Source organism: Pristis pectinata, chromosome 2, assembly GCF_009764475.1.
Source record: "Pristis pectinata isolate sPriPec2 chromosome 2, sPriPec2.1.pri, whole genome shotgun sequence".
NCBI classification, from domain to species: Eukaryota; Metazoa; Chordata; class Chondrichthyes; order Rhinopristiformes; family Pristidae; genus Pristis; species Pristis pectinata.
The window spans coordinates 87,423,537-87,440,810 of record NC_067406.1 but is presented as its reverse complement, the minus strand read 5'-3'; positions in this window follow the sequence as shown (position 1 = coordinate 87,440,810).

Below are 17,274 nucleotides of genomic sequence, written 5' to 3'. Positions count from 1 at the left end.
GAAATAGTTTCCCTCCATGGTATCAATTCCCTTGACCATTTTAAACACCTCAATTAGATCACTCCTGACAAATTTACATAATCCAGGGACACGTAGCATGAAATCATGAGGCAACACAAGTATAGCAGTGAAGAGAATACACTTGTAATTATTTGTCCAATGAACCACAATGTTATTGGCTTTAATTTCTATGTTGGAGTCATAGTTGTACAGTATATAAATGGGGCCTTTGGTCCAATTTGTCCATGGCAGCTGTGAAGCACATCACTAGGCCTGTATCCCATCATTCCTTTCCTATCCAAGCACCATTCCAAATGCCTTTTAAATTTTGTAATTGTATCTGCACCTGCAAATGCTACTTTGCAATACTTCCTTAGAACAGATTTGCACCTTACACTCCAGCTTTGTCCACTTCTAGAAGCTTATGCCAACAAACTATTTTCTTCTTTCCTCTGGGGGGGGTGGGGGGGAGGCAGTGGCGGGTTATATTTTTCATTTCCTTTTTGTTAAATGAGATGCTTTAGGAGCACTAACAATTTAGCCAAAGGCTACTTGCAAGTCTGGCCAAGAACTGTGAGGTGGAACCAACCTAACTGCTCCATTTTCAGCTGACATGGACACAATGAGTTGAATGGCAGGAAAGACAGCCATGTGACTTAAAGGACAAATAGTCGGCCAAGTGAAATGGTTGCCATTGGGGGAATATCAATGGAATTTAATGTTGATAAATGTGAAGTGCTACATTTTAGCAGGAAGAATGAGAAGAGGCATTATCAATCAGCGGGATTGATTCTAAAAGGGGGTACAGCAGAGATCTGGGGTATATTGAAAGTGCCATGACAGATTAGGAGTACAGCAACAAGAAGCCTACACAAAACATTGGTTCAACCACAGCTGGAGTATTATTTCTATCGCTGGTACCATACCAGCAAAGGTGTAAAAGCTTTGGAGAGGATGCAGAAGAGGTTTACCAGGGATGAGAGACTTTAATTGTTAGTGTATCAGGCCACTTTTGATGTGTTCCTTCCATGGAAGAAACATGTCCATGTTCCACTGATGAGACAAGTCATACAGGCCAAGCAGTCAATGAGAAGCAGTGTGGCACCAGGGAATGAACTACATCATATAGATGTAGCTAATTCCATACCATCTCAGGAGTCCTGACCAAGCATCTGGACGTGACTCCTTTGACCAAAACCTGAATTTTGGTTTGATTTGTCACCAGATCTCCGGCTTGGGTTAGCATGACATTTTGGGCAATTTTACCAGCACTAGGACTTGGTGGTAACCAGCTCTGTTTTGAGTCTGCAGAGGATCCTGGACATAGTCCAGGGTTGAATCACATCCTTTGTATTGCCCTGAACCTGACTTTGTGCTCAGAGCATGTGGAGAGCAAGGGTAGCCAAATCTAATCCTGGCTACCCAGGCTGCTTGATATGCCCCTCTGGCTCTTCCCTGTTTGTAGTATTTCATTCAAAACAAAGCTACAGTATTAGTAGTGTGTAAACTTGGCAATAAATGTAACCAAACTATTTGAGAATGAACATCAGTGGGGTGAAGGAAACCAGGGTGTATAAGAGATCTAAGGTGGAGGAATGCAGAAGAATGTGGGATTTAAAGAAATTGAAATTTGAAACTTTCCAACCTCAAATAAGATATAAAGGCAAAGTATCTTCTATTGAAACATACGAATTCTGTAATTCTATTTAATAATGCAATCACAAATGCAACTAACTCGTTTAACTTCAAATTGAATGATTGATTTTTTTCTGACAGTCCCTTTTCAAGTGATGTGCAATTCCAGCACTTCCTGTTCTTCAGAACTGCCTTTGTTACTTTCATTTTGACTGTCACTTGTCTTTAAACTGTAATTTAAAGATGTATAACTTACGTTTCTTTGTGCTAAAAATGGATCACAAATTAAATTTTAAAAAATGGCAAATAGTGGAACTATCTGGCAGGTTCATCACATCTGGAGAGAAAAGTAGTTTTTTTTGTTGTCTTTACGTGAATTGATTTGTTTACATGCATTGGTTTGTTTTTTTGATGGCATATCCTGATGCTGGCACCAGATACTACTTCCCCTCTACTCCCTTTACAGCCCCTCTTGGGACACTCTGGTTCACTCTTCCTTCTCCAGCAACACCTACTCCCTTTCACACAATGCCTTCCTGTGCAACCACAGGAGAGACAGCACCTGCCCTTTTTAGCTCTTCACTTCCTGCCATCCAAGCCTCAAACATGCTTTCCAGGTGAAGCAGTGATTTACTTGCATTACTGGGAAGAAACTGCAGTTTGGGTGAACACTCCTCGGAACACTTTTGTCAATTCTACAAGACTGACCCTGATCTTCCAGTTTAATTCTCCATCCTATTTCTACCTCTTTGGCCTCCAGGACACTCTCAGTGAAACTCAACATAAGAGGAGGTGCTGTTCTTCAATCTTTTAACCAGGCACATTGCAGCCTTCTGGACTCTACATTGAGTTCACTAATTTAAGATTATTTATTTATTTAGTGTTTATGTCACAAGTCAAGCAATTGCCATGGCTAAGTGAAACTCCCAGAGTCTACTGCTGAATTTGGTCAGTGGTGGTACTCAACAACAAACTTCACTGGTGAGATTACACTGGTTGGTTGCACAGAGACCTTAACTTAGGATCATTTGAAAGTGACACACTGATGCTTTTCCTGGTTAGCATTAAGTGTAGAACTCCAGTTATCCTTCTGATAGGGTCTCCTGTGCCATTTTCTGGCTTAACAGTCTCATCCATGGTGGGTGGTGTGATGAGAGATATTTGGCTGGTGAGTTTAAATAGGTGGTGAGTTTAAATAGGTACTGAGTTTGGGGGAACTTGGGGCGAAGAGGGTGTTGGGTGTGGAAATAAGTTTGGGTTACAAAATACCGTTTTGAGCAGAGCAACAGATGCAATTTTCCTCCATTAAAAGAGAAAGTAATAAGACTCAAAGCTGCAACATCAGTAAGAGGAGTTGTTCAAAGAATTTCTGAGATGTCCATTATACAGTGTAGTGTTTCCTGGCTGGTTCTATACAGTATACTACTGTCAAATGCGAAGGAGCCAGACAAGTGTTTGGCATTGTAGAGGCAGGTAGTGAATTGAAAAGGTGGTTGCAACATGGCTCAACCTGGACTGCTGACTTCTTTGAGAAGCATTTGTGTATCAGTGTACAATTAAGAATCATGCCTAAATCAACTAGGTTCTTCAGCCTCCAGCTGTTCATAAGGATATCTTAGCACAACACTGCTCTCTAACAATAAAGATTCACTACAAGACAGTGGAAAAAGTTGGACAGATTTTCATATCTTTGGAGCCACCTCTCAGATAAGGTAGATGTCAACAATGAAATTCACCATTACCTTCAATGCACTTGTGCAACCTTTGGCTGACTAAGGAAAAGGGTGTTTGAAGATCAAAAGCTCAAACTTGGCACATAACTCATGGTGTACGAGGCAGCCGTCATCTTTGTCCACGTGTGCTTCTGAGACACCAACACTGTCTCCACAAAATCCTCCAAATCCCCTTAAGGGATAAGAAAACTAATGTTAGTATTCATTCCCTGGGTGCTGTCCCCTGCATCGTGTTCCTAGTTGGCTACACTGGAGAGGCCAAACCTTTTGCGTACCCACCTCCAGAATGCTGAAAGGAACAATCAGTTCCAAACTTTGTCACCTTCCCCCTTTTGCTCTTTATTCTGTACTAGCCTTGCCAAAGTCTCTCAGCTGGCACTTGTCATTTTAGTTTCTCTTGGTTGCCATCTTATCACAGACCTTTTGTTCTCTTGTATTTCCACCCCAAGCCCCAACTTTTTCTGCAATTTAGAAATTAAAAACGACTTTTCACTTGAAAGGTCATTGACCCGAAACTTTCTTTCTCCATAGGCGCTGCCTAACCTACAGAGTATTTCTGTTATTTTTCCAGATTTCCAGCTTCTGCAGTATTTGAAAGCTGATTGAGGAACGCAGAGAGGATGGTCACAGAAATCTGTCGCTGTTAACCGTCACCCAACCAATCATATTCTTATTTTTGTCTAAATAGAGCGTCTTGGGAGAGGGAGATTAGATTCTTCCAGAAACCAGGAAAGCAATCGGGTTTAAAATCATAGCCGCGGATCAATAGCCCCTAAAGAAAATGTACTGCCCTTTTAAGAAGGCGGGATATTTTCAGGACAGAAATGGTGAAAGGTTTAAAATAGAAAAAAGGTGCAGATAACTGTAACTTATCATTCTGCGCCACAACATGAGAATTGCATGGACAAGATCATTGAGCTCCATTGGAATACAGCGGCGCTGCTTTGGATGGTGTTGCCTCGGGGCGGAAACCACACTTGCACGTTATATCTCGAGTCCACCAGCTAATTTGCAGCGACACTAGCAGTTGGTATCGAAGCCGGGTCGGAATATTAACTCCCACATTTTTTGTTCTTTATCCAGCCGCCGATTAATTTTGCACCTCCGTCCCATCTCGGTGCAGCGACCCTATCCTGGAGTAATTATAATGTTAAACCGACTACTCGTTAAATCTTCAGCTGTGAACAATGAAACACCACGTCTTTATCCTAATCCTAATGACTTTATGGGGGCGGGGGGATCAGGAGTTGGAAGTAAGCAGATTTAGGACAAACTTGGTTGAACCAGAATAGTTTCCCTTCTCCAGGCCCTCAGCATGCAGAGACAAGTTCAGGGGAGCAAAGATCCAGACCAAAGATTTGTCTGTCGATGCTATTGCACAGGCGGCTTGTGATCCTGAAACTGCCTCAAGAATCTTATCACGGTTCAAATAAATTGACCAACAGCCCATCACCACAACGAACCAACAGGTGAAACGGTTGTTTCTTTTTAATGTTACCGAGTGCAGGTTATATTAATAACATGCATTGATGGGAATTGACTAACAGCTTTATTTTGTTATATAACGTCAGAGCATTACATTTATTTAAATTGCTTTAATTAAACACGATTGACTTTAGGACCAAGGGAAGCCTTTTGTTAAAACGATTGTCTCGCACGGTGGACGTTAGGACCCAGGGAGACTCCTTGTGTGTGATCAGAACTCGCTTGCTGCTGAATCCAATGTAAGTAAAGTGCTCATGATTTTATTTCGATTTTCTTTTTGTTGTTAACGTGAGAATGACACGAAAATGAACTTCTTGATTTTCCTTTGCTTTAATCACGCCCATTACTGATTATTTGCAGCATTTTCTGCTCTCTGCGTTTCTATGCTTTTCAGTCATTACACTTAATTGCCAGCTTAAACAAAAATTGTATATTTGGCCTGAGAGAAAAGTTGCAACCGAAAGTGGAGACAGAATCTATGAAACAATTAGCAGACAATTATAGAAACAATTATGACTCATTTCTTCGAAGTACGGTGAAGGTGATAAGAACCCTGCAGTTAGCAATGGAGCCCTTGGCTCATAGATGAAGTAATTGAATGGTATTGTAGGCGACACCTGATGCCCTTGAAGTTATCTCAGCAGGAAGTGTCAACTCAGGAGATCAAGAAGGAAATTTTTAAATAATAAAGCTAACTGAGGTATGATTGTTTAACTTGTATGGACACTTGGGTACAAGGGTTGGGATGTCATGTTACAACTGCACAAGACGTTGGTGAGACCGCACGCAGTACTGTGTCGCCACACTATAGGAAGGATCCCATTAAGTTGGGAAGGGTGCAGAAAGGATTTGCAAGGATGTTCCCAGGATTTTGGGGCGGGGGCGGGACTGGAGTTACTATAAGGAGAGGCTGGATAGGCTGGGACTGTCCTCCCTGGAACGCAGGAGGCTGAGGGTATTAAAAAGTCTTGAGGGGTGTAGATGAGGCGAATGGTCACAGTCTTTTTCCCAGGGTACGGAGTGTAAAACTAGAGGGCATAGGTCTAAAGTGAGAGGGGAAAGATTTAAAGGGGACCTAAGGGGTGACTTTTTTGCACAGAGAATGGTGGGTATGTGGAATGAGCTGCCAGGAGAAGTGGTGGGTATAATTACAATATTTAAAATACATTTGGACAGGTAGATGGATTGGAAACGTTTAGAGGGATATGGGCTAGATGGAGGCAAATGGGTCTAATTCAAGTAGGCAACTTGGTTGATGTGGATGAGTTGGGCCTGTTTCAGTACTGTATGACTATAACTCCATGACTGGAGACATTCTTTCTCGTGCTGTTGTGCTAGTAATTTGCTTAGGGAAGTTCACAATTGTCTTCAGGTATGTATAAGAGCCAAAGTACTGTTCTGACAATTATTTATTGTTTGACCAGTTCAGCTAAACCAGAATTTGTGGCTTTCAATCCTGTTCTATGGCATTTTTGAAGTTCAGAGAAGGATGATTCTGATTATGGAGGGTGTGTTTTATGAGGAAAAGTTGGGTCTGTGCTCATTAGACTTTAAGAGAATGAGAGGGAATGTGTAAGATTCTTGAGAGGCTGGAAGGGTAAACACTGGGAGAATGTTTACCCTCTTTGGGGTGGGGGGTGCAAGTCCAAAGGGCATAGTCTCAGAATAAGGAGTGCTATTTAAAACCATATTGAGCCAGAGCTTCTCGAGTCTTTGCGGTTCCTTGCTCTAGAAATCTGTGGAGCTGAATCATTAAATATATTCAAAGCTGAGGGAATTGAAGGTTATGGGGTTAGGATGGGAAAATGGATGAGGAGAGCTGGATCAGCAAGACTCAAGGGGTTGAAAGGCTTACTGATCCAATTTCTTACAGTGATCTTGTGTGGCCTGCTGCTCATACGTTATGTACCACTGAACTAACTCCATCAGCATATGCCTTATTTATTTCTCCTTCACATGCATATCTAATTTCCCTGTAAGTGCACAATGGCAAATAAGGAAATGACACAGACTTTAACAAGTATTTTGTATCATTGTGTCAGTAACACCAAAAGCATCGCAGATACAGATGAAATATGTCTTAATGATTTACATTGAAATGTAGGGGCTATGTGGTTGATAGTAAGGAAGAAAACAAAGACGTGTCGAAAAGTGGCAATTGAAACAATGCCTTGGCTACAAAGTGAGACATCCCATATGCATTTTAACCAGCTTATTAACTTTTTAGCTGTGTTTAAAGATCAGTTGAAATATACTCTAATGTCCCTTTGTTCCTCCACACAGTCAATATACTTCAATTACTCAACACCTTCCTTGACTTTCTAACAAACAGACCGCAATCAGTGAGGATAGGCAGCAATACCTCTGGCACGATTATTCTCAACACTGGTGCCCCACAAGGCTGGGTCCTCAGCCCTCTACTCCCTATGCACTCATTGACTGTGTGGACAGATTCTGCTCTAACTCCATCTACAAGTTTGCAGATGATACCACTGTTGTAGGCCGTATCTCAAACAGCGATGAACTGGAGTACAGGAAGAAGAGAGAGAGCTTAGTGGAATGGTGTCATGACAACAACCTTTCCCTCAATGTCAACAAAACAAAAGAGCTGGTCATTGACTTCAGGAAAGGGGGCAGTGTACATGCACCTGTCTACATCAATGGTGCTGAGGTCAAGAGGGTTGAAAGCTTCAAGTTCCTGGGAGCGAACATCAGCAACAGCCTGTCCTGGTCAAATCATGTAGATGCCACAGCCAAGAAAGCTCACCAGTGTCTCTACTTCCTCAGGAGGCTAAAGAAATTTGGTTTGTCCCCTTTGACTCGCACCAACTTTTACCGACACACCATAGAAAGCATCCTATCTGGATGTATCACGGCTTGGTACAGCAACTGCTCTGCCCAGGACTGCAAGAAACTGCAGAGAGTAGTGGACACAGCCCAGTGCATCATGGACACCAGCCTCCCCTCCTTGGACTCTGTCTTTACCTCTCGTTGTCTTGGTGAAGCAGCCAGCATAATCAAAGACCCTGCCCACCCGGGACATTCTCTCTTCTCTCCTCTTCCATCAGGTAGAAGATACAAGAGCCTGAGGGCACGTACCACCAGACTTAAGGACAGTTTCTACCCCACTGTGATAAGACTATTGAACGGTTCCCTTATACAGTGAGATGGACTATGACCTCACGATCTACTTTGTTGTGACCTTGCACCTTGCTGCACTGCACTTTGTGTAGCTGTGACACTTTACTGTTATTGTTTTTACCTGTACTACAGTAATGCACTCTGTACTAACTCAATGTAACTGCACTGTGTAATGAATTGACCTGTACGATCGGTATGCAAGACAAGTTTTTCACTGTACCTCGGTACAAGTGACAATAATAAACCAATTCCAATACAATGCAGGAAGTGTGAAGGGGAGGGTGCAACAGGCAATTGAAGTATATTGAGTGTGTGGAGGAACAAAGGGACATTAGAGTGTATTTCTGCCAATCTTTAAACACAGCTACAAAGTTAATAAGGTGGTTAAGATGCATATGGGATATCCTGCTTTGTAGCCAAGGCAAAGAATAAAACGTGTGAAGGTTATAAACTACACTGTATATTACACACTAGTTAGACCTCAGCTTGGGCATTGCAGATATTCGTAGTTGTCACATTAAAGGAAAGGTGGTGTACAGGGGAGATTTGAGGATGTTGCTTACGACTAGAACATTACAGCTATGAGGAATGATTGGTTGGCCAGAGATGTCCTCTTTGGGATGAGGAAGCAGAGGGAATGCTTAATTGGTGTTTATAAACTTATGAAGGGACTAGATGGAGTAGAAGAACTCCCTTAAAGGGATTAAATTCTACATGATTGGGAGAAGGATGAGATGGGAGAGGAGAAAAGATCCTTTCATCCAAATAATGGAAGGAGTTTGGAACTTGCTGCTTGAAAGTGTGATGGTGGCAGAAATTGTCATCACATTTAAAAGGTACTGAATGTGTACTTGAACAGCAGTGAATTGCAGGGCTTCGGGCCAAGTGCTGAAAGGTGGGATTCAACAGGTTTCAACCAGCATATACATAGTGGTCCAAATGGCTTCCTTCTGTACCATAAATTTTCAATAATGTTATAAACAGCAAGTAATTGGGGAAGACAGTGTTAGCCTTTTATTACAGTAGGTTGAAGTATAAAATTAGGGAAGTTTTGCTGCAACTGTAGAGACCATTAATGAGACCACATGTGGTTTAACTGTATTGGAAGCAGTTCAGTGTAGGTTCATTCCTGCAATGAAATGATTTATACAAATAAAAGTTGGGCCAGTGCCCATGGGAATTTAGAAGAACGGAAAGTGGTATTATTGATCCATCAGTTTGGTGATTGACAGGATGGATGCTGAAAGAATACTGTCACTTGTCAGGGAATCTAGAATTAAAGAATGTAATAAAGAATCATCTATGTAAGACTGTGAGGAAGAGCAATTTATTCACTTGAAAAATTCCAAACATGTATGATCCTCAACTCCAGACAGTGTGGAGTCTGAACTATCAAATATTCAAGGCTGAGAAAGACAGAAGTTTGGCCAGTTGAGATTAAGGAGTTATGAGTAATGGACAAGAAGGTGGGGCTGAGACCAAAATCAGATTAGGGATGATCTTTGGAGCAGGCATGGGAGGTCACATGGTCTGTCCTACTACTATTCTTATGTTCTTGTGTTCATCTATTGTATTCATACATAGATACATGCATTTTCCACATGCTATTCATTTGGCTAAAGATGTGCAGACATTTTCCCTGCCACTACTTTTTCAACCTCTTCATAATTTTCAAGACCCCCTTTGAGCCACAAGATCATTTCTGGAGGAAGAAGACCTGCAATATTTCCTGAGAGTTGGAACCTCTAGTTGTGGTACCTTTTCATTTTACAGATTTTTTTTATTTGGACAGTGAGTCCATATCTCTGTGTGCTAACTGTGGTTATGCATTAGATTGACGATTTCTCTGCTAGATTTCAATGCCTTTCAACCCTTTAGTTCTTTTAAAATATGTTTTGTTCCATTTGCTCTGGTTGGGTGATATTGGTTCTTCAACTAATTGGTCCCCAGTTGTATTGTAGTGGAATATAATTGGACATCCAAGTCACTTTTATTTCATTATTTTTGCAATTCTATCAGTGTAATTTTATTTTGGTGTGTAGGATGCAATCATTCGAACTCTGCATTGAGGACCCACCACCCTCGTGTGGAGAGGCAGTCCCTAGGCATTTATGCATGTATAACAGCTGAGGATTTTGTTTTCAAATAACCATTAGGAGCTGTGGTATTTTATATATACAGGAGTGAATATTACTGACTTGCTTTCACAATACAATTCCCAATTTCTTTGCTTCACAGCTGCAGTCAATGACCTTGCAGTCTTTTCAATTTGTGACTTTTGGTAATAGATTAGTTTGACCCATGCCAAGCCTTTCCTGAACTGCAATAATAATGCAATTGTTTTATGAGCAATATACAGCAATAATAAATGCAGGTAAAAGTCTGCCCTGCAATGATAAAATAGAATTGTAAAACTAAGCACAGCAATGTATAATAAAATTACTAACATACACCACAAAGCAATGATGTTAAGACACACAACACTGCATCCGATGCTTTTACTCATACTTTGGATGGCAATATCAATGTTGTAAGATTGTTTAGTTTGAAAAGTTCACATTTTTGTTCATTTTTTATCTACATATTAAGTTCTAGTTCTAATCCCAATTCCTTGAGCCTGTTCTTTCTTCAGCCAGTTATGCAATCTATTGCTATTGTCTTTGTTTGGGAGCTTCACCTTTTTTTCCAGTTATTTACTAGGTTTGAGTAACACAGTCAGAGCCAGCTTTTACTGCCCGTCCCTTAACTGATCTTGAGAAGGCGGTGGCGAGCTGCCTCCTTCAACCACTGCAGAGTGAAGGGTTTATTGCGAAGGGAGTTCCGGGATTTAAACGACTTGGCAGCAATGAGGGAACGATGATGTGTTTCTGAGTCAGGATGGTGTGCAATGTGAAGTGGGACTTTGATGACAACACTCGTGCACCTGTGACCTTATGGATTTTGAGAACTTTCTCAAAGAGGCCTTGGAGAAATGTTTGTAGATGGTACACACTGCAGCAAAGGTTCATGGGTGGTGGAGAGAGCTGATGCTCAAGGATGAAACTCCTGTAAAGTGGTGGATTTGTACTGGATGATAGTGAGTTACTTGAATGTGCAGGCAAGTACAGAGTATTCCATCACACTTCTGACTTGTGCCCTGTAGATGGTGGACAGGCTTTGGGTGCACTGAACCTCCTGACCCGGACTTCACTTTGAGGGAGAAAGTTGTTTATTAAATATAAGCTCTTGTCCTGTATTTCAGGATTTTTGGAATTAAGGTGTCTTTGGATTCAAACAATGTGTTTTTTGATTAGGGTTGATTTTGATATTTGTTTGGTTTGGAAAACAGCAAATGCGATTTCCCCCTGTTGAAGAGGGAAGGAAGACAGAAGGTGGGGAAACCATAAGCCAGTTACCTTAATGTCTGTTATTAACAAGATACTAGAGTCAATAATAAAAGAAATAGCTGATCATTTTGGAAAGAATGTAATCAAATCAACTCAACATGGTTTCATGAAAGGTAAATAATGTTTGATGAATTTGCTTGATTTCGTTGTAACAAGCAGAGTCAATAGAGGGGAGCCTGTAGATCTGATTTATTTAGATTTCAAAAGGCATTTGACAAGGTGCTGTGTAATTTGTACACCAGCCTCTTAAGAGCTCATGGTTTTGAGGGAAGTGTGTTAACATGGACTGAAAGCTGTTTATCAGATGAAAAATGGAGAGTTGGAATGTATGGATCTATTTCAGATTGGAAGGATGTGCCCCAGGGATCAGTTCTTGGCTTCAGTTATCTATTATTGATATTAATGACCTAGAGGAGGAAGAGTACCAGGTATCTGAGGTATCTACATAAGTCTGCTGACGACACAAAAATAGGTGGAAGAGCATCTTGTGATGAGGATATCGTGAGTGCAACAAGATGTAGATGAGTGAGGGGATTTAAACTTAGCAAATGAAGTTCAGTGTGAGAAAGTGTGAGGCCGTGCACATTGGTAGCAGGAATCAAAAAGCAGATTATCCAAAAGGAGGGAGATTGCAAATGAATGATGTACAGGAGGGATCTAGGTGTTCTTGTGCATGAATCAGAAAAAGTTAGCAGTCGGGAACAGCCAAAGAAGGCAAATGGCATATTGGCCTTTATGGCAAGGAGATTGGCATTTAGAAATAGGAAGTTTTGGTACAATTGTTCAGATTGTTGGTGAAGCGCACCTGGAATACTGCACAGTTTTGATCCCCTTACCTAAAAAAGGATGTCGTAGCACTGGAGGCATTCCAAAAGAGATTCAACAGGCTAATTCCTATAGTGGGAATATTGTCCTATCAAAAGAAACTGCACAAATTGGGTCTGTATTCCTTGGTGTTCAGAAGAACGCGGGGTAATCTTATTGAAGCGTACAAGATCCTGAGGGGACACAATGGGTAGAGGATCAGATCTTTTCATTGGTGGGAGTGTCTTGAATGGGGGGCATAGTTTCAGGATAAGGGGGCAGTCATTTAAAACTGAGGTGCTTTGAAATTCCTTTCGGAGCATAGCGAATCTCTAGAATTCTCTACTTTGGAGAGTTGTGGAGACTAGATCTTTAGAATTAGTTAAAATGGAGTTAGACAAAAGCTTGAAAGAACAGGGAATGGCTGGCTGTGGTGATCTGGCACAGAGGAGTGGTCTTGGATATATTAGCTATGAACATTAAATGATGGGGCAGGCTTCAGGCCCCAGTCAGTCTACTCCTGCTCCAATTTTCTTATGTTCGTGTATTCTAGGTGACTGCTTTTCTTGAACCAATTTCGTGACAGGAGGTCTTGAAAATTTCTTCCTTTGCTTGCTTTGATTAAATGCAATGTTCAATATTGGTTGTTCTCTGAGCAAAGTATGTTTGATGGGATACTTTGAAACTTCATTGCATTTCAACCCATTCAGACCCAGGCATACTTGAATCTGAAAATTAAACTCAAAACTATAACAGACTATTTAATGTATATTTTAGGATTGCTCTGTTTGGAATGGCAAAATATTGAAAGCACCAAGAATAAATTATATTAGAATTGAATGAAATCAATAGGGTTTGTTGAAGCTTGGTAAATTAATGGTTTGTAAGAATTAGGATGCCTTGTGTTTAAAGTTTAATTTTAGCTTTTTGGCATTGTCATCTGTTTTTTGTAAGCCTAATAGTACAGAATACACCTCAGTTATAAATAAGGAAGCTCTTTTTAAAATAAAACTATTATCAAACTTTGTCAGTTGAGGTACCTTGTAATTTTGTTCAAAGTTTGAGGGGAAAAAGTAGTAATACAAATGTTAATTCCAAATATTGGAATAAACTGAGAAATATTGGCATCATATTCTTTTAGCCAAATATATTGCATTATAGGGAGACAATTTTGAGGTGTGGTAAAATAAAGCTTATATATTTAAGAAAACAATCATCAGAAACTTTGTGTACAAAGCTTTGTGCCTCTTCCTCCCCTTTCCACATCACCACGATTTGATGTTAAAGGCTCATTATGATGGTATTGTCTATTTTGGACGATGTTGAAACTAGTCATTCTGCAAATTGCATTGATAGGGTGGGATTAAGTCATTTTTGGAAGAATAATAATACTAATTATAGGTCTGTTGGACAAAATGACTCATTTCTCTGCTGGGTAATCACTGGCTTGAACCACTGTCTTGGTTTACCATTGGCTGCTGTTTCCTTTCTTGTAATGCTGATCAGGTGCTCAGTGGCAGGGTGAGCACTGAGGAAGCAGAGTGCCAGAATTCTGCTCACTTCACCATCCACACCTCCAAATGTCTTTCTAATCAGTCAGGTACATGTAAAGGAAGTGTGGTGACATGTCTGTCAATTCTGCCTTGTTTGTTAATTATTTCTGTCAGGCACAAGCATCCAGGTTCATTGCAAGAGAATTGTTTTGACTCAAAATTAACAGCTGTGGTTACTTCTGGGTCTTGATTTCAGTAACTGCTTCTATTGTACGTAGTCATCCATTTTGTTGAGGTGTTTGCATACTCTTTCGCCCCCCCTCAGTTCTAGTACTTTGACAATTCCTCTCTAGCTTTTGATGCTTGGAAAGCTGTAATGACTGCCCCTAGTGACTTCTCTAACATTTGTCAGACAGCAGTGTACATACTAAATATGGTGATGCTTTATTCACCAGAGCCAGTGATTTCATCTTCAGCAACGTGACTGGGCATTGTGGTTTTCAAGCTGTAAGATTCTTCAGAGTCCATGGAGCCTTGGATTACATCAATATTGCTCTATTTTTAGTTTAGTGCCACCATCTGTGTCAAATTCCACTCTTTCATTAGATGCATCTTATGTGATCATCTCAATACTCCTTCTTGCAAATGCATTTATATAATGCCCATGTTTTAAACTTTCTGACAAATCAAACCTGTGATTATGTTCAATATCTCCTTTTCCAAGATACTGGCAGAACATTTCCAATGATGGGGACCATACTCCAGGGACTGTACTGGTATTCTGCATAATACACAACTGTTGTTTAAAAATACATCTCCCCCTGGAGGCCCTGGTGAGCCAAGTCTAATTAACAGCAAGGAAATCATGGTAAGGCAATGTATAACAGGCTGCTGGCTCCAATGCATGTCCATGCTACAGTGTTATTGGAGACCTTTGTTTGCTAACTGTATTTGAGCACTGAATTGTCATTCCTGCATACATGCTCCCTTCCATCATAAATATTTCATTGACCGTCACCCCTTCTCTGCACATCAGCTGACAGCACTCCAATTGACACTGGCTAATGAAAGTCCAGTCCTAATTTTCATGAAAATCTATGCCACGTGTGAGCCCTGTAATCTTCCCTTGTGCATCCATATATTGATTCCTCTTAATTACGTGTTGGTAAGTTTTGTTGCTAAATGGAAAAATTGACCTTAAGTAAAATAACTAAATGGAAAAATCAGCATTTCTACAGTCTGCTTCCCCACACACACCCAAGAAATTTCTGGAAGAATGTAAATCAAGTTCTTCATGTGATCTCAGAACACTGTAATGGTAATAGTGAGGTCGTAGAGCTTTTCACATTTTTCACCCTTTTAGCTTTGTCCCTTTAAAATAACTTTATTGAAACAAAACCATTAAAATATTGTTCTCTGCATCCAGATACACTCCAATCTATGGTCCCCTCTGATCCTGAAAGGCCTCTAGCAGGCCAGTGGACACTGCACCTCATCCAGTGACACCTGGAGATGAACATAACCTCAGAAGAGGGGCAGGCAAATGGCTCAGATAGACCCCGGATGACCTACAGCCTGCACCTGTGAATGGCCACCTTAACTAGGACCAGACTGAGGAGGAGCTCCCTGACTAACTTGCTCCCTCTGCACTGGGTGCCCAAATATCCCAAGCCTGAGATTGAAATGCAACCAGAAATTGAGGAGCAGCCTCTTCAAGTTTTAAGAGGGGCTGCAGCCTTGCATGTTCTTTATATATGTGGAACTCTACCTCATGTAGGCTGCAGAAATGACAAATAGCTTAGGAGTTTGTGAAACTTTTTTTTAAAAGATTAGTTGCACAGGACACACAACTCTGTACAACCCACTCCACCTCAGGTCCCCAGTGTAAAGAGGGTGGACCCTCCACTGGGACCTTGCCCACCAGATTCTGACGGCAGATGAGGTGAGGAAGCAGAAAATGTGCAGAAACAAGTTGTATAGGATATCCCTGATTTAGACCCAGCATCCATGAAGGACCAGTAAATTTGAGAGTCGGGATGGCGTGAGACTTGGAGGAAAGCTGCAGGTGGTGGTGTTCCCATGTGCCATTTTGGTGGTGAAGGTTGGAGGTGCTGCTTTAGTGAACTTGGCAAGTAATTAAGATGCATTTTGTAGTTGGTACTGCATGACTAATGACTGAAATTCATTACACCCACTACTCGCATACAGTGGCAAAGTATTGGAAGGGAATACTAATCATGCAGGGTGCTATGGTCTGTATGGTCTGACCATTGTCAGAGTTACATTCATCCAGTCAAACTCCTGACTTGTTCATTGTAGATGGTGGAAAAGCTTTGGGGTACAAGGTGATTTACTTGCCACAGGGTACCCTGCCTCCTGATGTGCTCTGGTAGCTACAGGATGCCCATGGGTGGTCCACTGGTGTTTCTGGTCAGTGGCGATGGCAGCTAATGCCACTGAATATCAGACTCTCCCTTTATGGAAATCTTCATTGCCTGACACTTTTGATGGTGCAAATGTTACTTGGGACATATCAGCCTGTAAATGTTGTCTATGTGGGAGTGGACTACAGTTGCCAAGTTGTGAATAGAATTGAACATGCCTGCTCTGATCTTGAAGACCATTAATGAAGTCGCTGCAAATGGTTAGGGTAGAAATTCCTGCAGTGATATCCTGTAGCTGGGATGATTGACCTTCGACTACAACCGTGACCCTTTGGACGAGGCATGACACTAACCACCAGAATGCTCTCCCCTTGGTTCTCGATGATTTTGATTTTTATCATGGCCCCTTGATATTACACTCTGTCAAATGTTGCCTTTGTATCTAGGGCAATCACTCTCGCCTCTGGAATTCTGGATGTCAACACTGATGGACAGTGCTAATTTTCTGTTTTTTTTTCTCTCTCCCTAGATTTGTAGCACTGATAAAAACATATCCTCAAATAGAATTGTTAATCACACTTCTTAAAATGCTGGAAAATTGTTCCAAAATATGGTGCTCCTCAAACTAATGGCACTCATCAGTCTATCAATGTAATAGAGAAATATTTTCTAGTTACTTAGTGCCTGCTGTAGGTAGTCCAGGTCCCAAAAGTGCAGAAGAGGAGAGGAATTAACAAGTCTGCCTGGTAGATAATAAGTTTGTGCCAGGTCCAAGGTCTTGATCTTCATGTATGCTTTTCCTCAAGTGACCAAAAGCTGCACTGACACAATGTTTGCCTTTGAGAGGTGGGCCCCATTTGGTAAATGGTACACATTTTCCAGTGTCTTGTCATGAACCTCTTTAGTGCAGGAGTGCAATGCTTTTGTGAATGGTGATGTTAAGATCTAGCCTCTCGTATGCTTTTAAGTCAGTGGTGTCGGGTGACATTTGTTTCTGGAGTGCAGTCACTAGTTTCCCTTTACAGCTGAAGATCCGTTCATTTTGCACAGGTTTGTTGGGGTGGAAGAGTGCAGTGAGAAAAATTAAGTGTTGGGGCAATGATACAACTTGTTTGATACTGGTCTTCACGAAGATTGGTTAGTGTCTTTACTACATGATGACAAACATGCCAACCTAAAATGGAGATGACTTTTTTTTTTGGAAAGCTAGATT